We start from the raw sequence: 7,444 nt of genomic DNA, 5'->3' as shown, positions 1-7,444 counted from the left end.
TCCCATCTCTTTCTCCCATCTTTAGTTAGAACTGATTTTTGAATTGAATTGCTTCAATCTTAAGGTTGCCCTTCATTTTAACTATAGTGGTCTCTTCCATTTGTATTTTTAATTTGTGTAAGCTACTTTGAGGACAGGAAGGGTGCATACAGATTTTACAGTGATTCCGAGGGTAATTCTAGGGACAACACTCAAGATGGTTTTCCTTGAGAAATATAGGTAGTCTTCTACTTATGACAGTGATGGCGAACCTTTTAGAGACTCAGTGCCCAAAAACTGGCCCTGCCCCGCCCCCACCCCGCCTACCCGCAGGGCCACTCACCACATCCAGGGCCCACAGACAGCCCAGCAGCACCATTGCGGCCATGCTCCCTGCCTGCGCCCCGCAGCATCAACTGTGCACGATGGGATGTGAGGGCAGTCTTGTCTACGCTGCCTGGCTTCCATGTCCTTGGCTGCGCTGCCCCGCGCGGGCCACGCTCAGGGACGACTCTCTTCCAGGGGGGCTGCTGGTGAGGACGGGGTCACGGGAGGAGGCAAGGCTGGGGCAACGGCACGTGTGCCCACAGGGAGGACTCTTGAGTGCCGCCTCTGGCACGCGTGCCATAGGTTCGCCACCACTGACGTATGACCTCAAATGGGACCAGAACTTCCATTACTAAGCAAGGCGGTTGTTAAATGAGTCACGCCCAATTTTACAACTTTTTGGTCACAGTTGTTAAGCGAATCACTGCAGTGAAGTAATAATATTAATAATAATGATAAAAGTTGGAAGGGACCTTGGAGGTCATCTAGTCCAACCCCCTGCTCAGGCAGGAAACCCTATACCATTTTGGACAAATGGCTGCCCAGTTTCTTCTTAAAAACTTCCAGTGTTGGTGCATTCACCGCTTCTGGAGTGAATCATGTTAAACGAATCAGTCTTCCACTGAGTTTGCTTGTCGAATGTCAGCTGGGAAGATTGTGAACGGTGGTCACATGGCTTTGGAACGCTGCACAGCCAACTGGTTGACTTAGGGCCAGACACTCTCAGCCAACCCACGTCACAGGGTTGTAGTTGTGGGGAAAGTAGGAGGAAAGTGTGTTAGATATGTTTGCGCCTTGAGTTATTTGTAAAAAAAATAATAACGGTGGGATACGAATAATAAAAAAAGTCATAATTACATGCCAGTTGACAAGTGCCCCATATTGATCACACGATTGTGGGGATGCTGTGATGGTTGTGTGGGGATTGGTGATAAGTCAAGCTTTTTCAGTGCTGTTGTAATTTTGAATGGTTGCTAAGTGAATGGTTTTAAGTCCAGGACTATCTGTAAGCAAGGTTTTCTAGCCTACCTAGGATTTGCTTCAGAACAGAATCTGGCTTATTCTGCTTTCCCAATTATGCTACAGAAATTGAGGGTTAATATTGTTAGGGGCAAGATATCTGTAGACCATCTAGACCCGGGGTCTTCAAACTTGGCCCTTTTATGACTTGTGGACTTCAACTCCCAGAATTCCTCAGTCAGGCACACTGGCTGAGGAATTCTTGGAGTTGAAGTCCACAAGTCATAAAAGGGCCAAGATTGAAGACCCCTGAACTAGATAAATTTACGGGTTTCTTTGCAAATAGTTGCTTGTGTCTGCTTGGGCAGAGCCAACAGAGGTGACCTCTTGTATTTGGGCAGAGCCAACGGGCAGAGCCAACGGAGGTGACCTCTTGTATTTCATTTTGGGATTCTTTTGAGTTGGTGGAACTGAATCATGTCTTGGGCAGTATGAGACCTACCACCTGTGGGCTAGATTCATTTCATGGCTGGCTACTTTGGGGGGGGGGTGTCAAATACGGCTGGGTGGTGGGCTTCAGGAGGTGGTATGGTAAGGAAGGGAGCAGGTAATGCTTCCTGCCTTGAAGGCGGTAATGTACCTGCTACCAAATTTGATGTCCTCCTGGCCCCAACAATAAAACAATAACATCCCATAGGATCCAGAAAATACATCTTGGTTGTTGCAGCGTCTTCCCTATGAAGATCCTGCCTCCATATGGCCCCACTCTGCTTGTATTTGGGACAGGGCTAGAAAGATCTGGCTTTTTCTACAGGTTTTGGTCAAGTTGCTGCAAAGATTCATTAAATGTACATTTTACAGTTTGCCTTGACTCATATATTATGGTGGTATTTGTTTTAATCTTCTATGAACTGCCCAGAATAACAGCTTAAACACTGAAGTAAGAAATAAATACATGACAGTGGTTCCCAGCCAAATTCTGGGAATGAGGATGGGGGTGGAGGTGGGGGTAGGAAACAGAAGCCCCATAATGTGGGCTGTATCCAAAAGATTTCACACCTTTAAAAAGTGACACCTCTTCCCACTCATCCTGATAAAATGAAAAAAGAAAAACCTTGAAAAGTGTTTAAAAGGGGGATTTCATGGTTAAAGTGCTGGCCTAGAAACAAGGAGACAATGAGATCTAGCCCCACTTTAGGCATGAAAGCCAGCTAGGTGACTTTGGGCCATTCCCCAGGAGATGGTGAGTTCTAGTCCCACCTTAGGCATGAAAAATGGTTGGGTGATCTTGGGCCAGTTGCTCTCCGCCTAACCCACCTCACAGGGTTGTTGTGGGGAAAATAGGAGGAGGAAGGAGCATTAAGTATCTTTGCCACTATGAGTTACTTATAAAGTAATAAAGGTAAAATCTAATACACAAACCCAATCACTCAGCCCAATTTACCTGAAAGAAATCTGAGGGTAAATTGAGGGTAGTCATTCCACTACCACTTTGTGCCCTGGAGAAAATGTTAGTACTATAGCATCATTAATCTGTTTATTCAGATTTTCATTTATGAAATTTATATGCTGCTCCCCTAGCTCTGCAGAATGACTTTGCCCTCAGTGAGCCAAATCATCTTTTCAAATAAATGCAGCTCATCCAAGAAACTTCATATGACCTGGAAGTTGTGACGAGATGTGGCTTCGGATTCGGCTTTCAGGTTGTGACCTGACCCAGGATGCTAGAGGTCTTTGCAGAGAAGCTGGAGGGTCATCTGTCAGAGATGCTCTAGTCTAGTGCAGAGGTGTCAGATCTTGGCGGCTTTTAAGGTTTGTGGACTTCACGTTTGTGGACTTGAACAATTAACCAGTGGAACAACCTGCCTCCAGAAGTTGTGAATGCTCCAACACTGGAAGTTTTTAAGAAGAGACTGGACAGCCATTTGTCCGAAATGGTATAGGGCAGTGTTTCTCAACCTTGTCAATTTTAAGGCATGTGGACTTCAACTCCCAGAATTCCACATGCCTTAAAATTGAAGTCCACATGCCTTAAAATTGACAAGGTTGAGAAACACTGGTATAGGGTATCCTGCCTGAGCACGGGGTTGGACTAGATGACCTCCAAGGTCCCTTCCAACTTTATTATTATTATTATTATTAATTATTATTATTATTATTACTACTACTACTACTACTACTACTACTACTACTACTACTCCCAGAATTCCCCAGCCAGCCAGTTTGGCTGGGGAATTCTGGGAGCTGAAGTCCACAAGTCTTAAAAAGTCCAAAGTTGGACACGCTCGGATGGATCCTGCACTGGGAAAGAGGTGGGACTAGAAGACCTCTACGTCCCCTAGGATGAGCTGAGCGAGTCCAGCCCAAAGCCTGGTGCCCTCTCCCCGAGCCCCCCCCCGCCCCTTCCCCCGCCCGATCGTCTCGGCCGCCTCTAATTCCCCCCCCCGTCCCTTCCTCCCTAAATCCGTGTCACTTGCGGCCAAGGCAGCCTTCCCGTGGGGTGGGGTGGGGTGGGGTGTGCTGGAGCTGCATTTCAAGCCGTCGGCCGCTAGGCTGGGAGAAAAGAAGGGAGGGGAAAGGCGAGGGGGAGACCCAGCCAGCCCGGCCTTACGTTCCGCTCCGGTGTGGTTGCAACGGGGCTTGAGCAGCCGAGCGCGCAGCCCCCGCCGCCTTCAACCCGTCCTTAAGGAGCGGATCGCCACTCCGGCACTGGCGGGAAGCCTTTCGGACGGAGGACGGAGCCGGAGGAGGGGGCCAACTTGAGCAAACTAACGTAGGTGGCTATCTTGGCGGGGGCGGAGGCGGAGGCGGACGGTTCCTCCAGCCTGGCACCCCGAGCGCCGTCCTCCCCCCTTCCCGCTGGCTGCCTCTTCCGGCCGGCCGCCCGGCCGAGAGGGCCTCCCCGGGCCCGGGCTGCGAGGACGGAGTGGAGCGGGCTCAGCCCCCGGCCGCTTTTGCCTTTGTGCGCTCCCAGCGTGTCGGAGCCATCGCGGCGCGCCCGCCCGCGCGCCCGCCCCCTGGGTCGCCTGCTGCGCACCGCCGAGCCCACGCGGAGGCTCCGGAGCGGCCTTTCGGAGCCAGCCATCCCTTGGCCGGGCTCGGCCGGAGCAGCCGCTGGCCTCTCCGCACCTCGCGCTTTGGAAGGGCCGGGCGGCGGGGGGGCTGGGACCGCTTCCCCCGGACCGAGGGAGCGCCGCCACTAGCGGCGTCCGCGGGAAGGCGAAGCTACGGGAGGAAGCCGGGGTGGGCGAGCCCACCTGACGCGCGTGGGGGCTTTGCTGGGAGCAGAAGAATAACAGGAGTAGCAGAATTGAGAGGGACCTTGGAGGTCTTCTAGTCCGACCCCGCCCTCCCGCTCAAGCAGAGCCGGGAAGCAAGCGAGGCCGGCAAGCGCGGCGTGGCTGAGCGAGTGGGCGGAAGGGTGAGTGGGTGGAGGCTCGGAACGGGCAACCGGGAAGACAGGCTGGCGTTCCGGGCGTTTCGCGTGGACGGTGGGGGGGTGGCTGCTCCGGTTCCGGCTCCTGCCTCTGGAAAGCGGCCGTGGGGAGGGGACAGGGCTTCCCTTCGTTACAGGTAGTCCTTGACTTACGACGGCAATTCAGCCCCAAATTTCCGCCAGACGGTTGTTAACTGAATTTCAGGCCATTTTTTCCCAACCTTTCTTGCCACTGTTCTTAAGTTGAATCGCTGCACTTACAAACCTGGTTGTGAAGTGGATCTGGCTTTCCCCCTCGGCTTTGCTTGTCAGAAGGTCGCAAAAGGGATTCACATGTGGTAAATATGATTCAATTGCCAAGTGTCTGAATTTTGATCAGGTGGCCGTGGGGAGGCTGCGATGGCCGTAAGTGTGAAATCCTGTCATAAGGCACTTTTTTTCAGTGCCATTGTAACTTCGAACGGTCACTAAATGAACTGCTGTAAGTTGAGGACTATCTGTAGTTCAGGAGGATGTGGAAGAAATTCAGCAGCAACTGTAAGTCCTTCTCTTGCTCCGTGCCACATCATCTTCTTTTCAACAGGGTTGAAGTGTTATCTAGTCCAATACAACACCCCTGCAAAGTAGGCCTGTGGGATTGTTCCTAGATCACCGAAGGCTCAATTGAGGGCAGTAAATAACAGTTCAAGTACTTGCTAATCAGGTGGCAATGTTTGTTTTTTATTTATAGAATTTAAATAACTGTCCATTCTGATCTTGTGACTGCTCACAGGACAAAACCTAAACATGAATTAATAGAACATTACAGGTAGTCCTCAACTTATGACAAGTGAGATCGGAATTTCTGTTGCTAAGTGAGCTGGCTGTTAAGTAAGTCGCACCCGATTTTATGATCTTTTTTGCCACCCTTGCGAAGTGACTGGCACGGTCATTAAGCAAATCCGCCCTCCCCCATTGACTTGACTTGTCAGAAGCCAGCTGGGAAGGTCATGTGGTGATCACGTGACACCAGAACACCATAACTATGGTAAATACATATGAGCGCCCTAATTTTGATCACGTGACCACAGGAATGCTGCAGTGATTGTAAGTGTGAGGAGGACCGATCATAAATAACTTTTTTTTAATGCTGTCGTAAATGGTTATAAGCTGAAAACTACCTGTGCAACAAAAGCTGAGGGCTCTGAAAAGCAGAATCCCATCAAACCATACAGGTGAGATTCTGCCAATATCTCAGCCCGTGTGCCAGAAAAAAGGAGCCAAGTCTTCAAGGCTTTCTGGAAAGCTAATGGGGTTGAGATCTCTGATTTGTCAATTAAGTGCTGGCAAGTTGGGCTTTGTTTCTTGGTAACGAAGTGTCACTGCCACATCTGATGAAGTCAATAACAACCTTTTGTAGCCCTGTGCTGAGATCCAGATTCAAAGGTGATTCAGTGTTTGTGGATGTCCGTGTTGTTAATGCTCATCTGTTTGTGAGCTCCTGCAGGAAAACATGTTTGGAGAAGGTCGACAGGTGTGATATGCCTGTCCATACATGCTCCAGGTCGACGTTTCTCCTTCAAACTGGATCCCCACCCAGGACTAGTAATACGAAGCAGCTCTTGCAGGATCTTCCAGGGATCTTCTCATTCCCATCCGCCTACCCAATCCCGTTTGTCTTCCCTTCCAAATCCTTCAACATCGTCAATCCCAGTTGTTTTTACAAGTTCAGAATCCACTTGTAGCACATGCCCAAAGTATGTGAGCATCTGCTGCTGATCATTGCCTCAATGCCTTTAGAGGTAGTCCTTGACTTACAATCATCCTTTTAGCCACTGTTTGAAGTTCTAACAGCACCGAAAAAAGTGACTTACAACTGATCCTCCCACTTACGACCATTGCAACATCCCTATGGTCATATGATCAAAATTCAGCTCTTGGCAACCTGCGTGTATTTATAATGGTTGCCGCATCCTGGGGTCGTATGATCTTCCCAGCCAGCTTCCAACAATAGCAATAGCACTTATATACTGCTCTACAGTGCTTTACAGCAGGGGTCCCCAACCCCCAGGCCGCGGTCTGGGCCATGCAAGTGGTGGGCAAGCGTGCTCGTGCATGCAGTTTCACTTGGACGAGTGCCAGGCGCTCGCGCGTGCAGCTCCAGTTGTGCAAGTGGGTGTGCAAATGGAGCTGCACACGTGAGCACAAGCGTCCTCCCACTCACATAAATGGAGCTGCAAGCGTGTGTGCCTGCCACTTATGCGGCACGGAACCATCCACTCTCTCCCTGGCCGCTGGTCCGCAAAGCCGAAAACGTTTACAGCCCCCTCTGAGAAGGTTACAACATTACCCTATTGCCCCCCACAATCTGGGTCCTCATTTTACCAACCTCGGAAGGATGGGAAGGCTGAGTCAACCTTGAGCCGGTCAGGATCAAACTCCTGGCAGTGGGCAGAGTCAGCCTGCCATGCTGCATTCTGACCACTGCGCCAAGCAAAGTCAATGGGGAAAGCTGGATTTAGTAGTAGTAGTAAGTAGTAGTAGTAAGTAGTAGTAGTAGTAGTGGTAATAATAATAATAATAATAATAATAATAATAATAATAATAATAATAATAATAATAATAATAATAATAATAATAATAATAATAGTAAAGTTGGAAGGGACCTTGAAGGTCATCTAGTCCAACCCCCTGCTCAGGCAGGAAACCCTATACCATTTCGGACAAATGGCTGTCCAGTCTCTTCTTAAAAACTTCCAGTGT

At 49.7% G+C, this 7,444-nt stretch overlaps 1 protein-coding gene across 1 annotated transcript in view; it reads left to right on the top strand.

Moving 5' to 3' along the window:
• The first annotated feature begins 3,876 nt into the window (after window positions 1-3,876).
• Window positions 3,877-7,444, top strand: part of CUEDC1 (CUE domain containing 1) — a 108,907-nt gene continuing 105,339 nt past the window's right edge. The window contains exon 1 of the mRNA XM_015826584.1: window positions 3,877-4,039. The gene's annotated coding sequence lies outside the window, so the exon portion shown is untranslated. The remainder of the gene's footprint in view (window positions 4,040-7,444) is intronic.

Source organism: Protobothrops mucrosquamatus, unplaced genomic scaffold (genome assembly GCF_001527695.2).
Source record: "Protobothrops mucrosquamatus isolate PMUCROS unplaced genomic scaffold, P.Mucros_1.0 scaffold3195, whole genome shotgun sequence".
Lineage (NCBI taxonomy): Eukaryota > Metazoa > Chordata > Lepidosauria > Squamata > Viperidae > Protobothrops > Protobothrops mucrosquamatus.
Note: the sequence above shows the minus strand (reverse complement) of the source record. Positions and strands in the feature narration are given on the sequence as shown.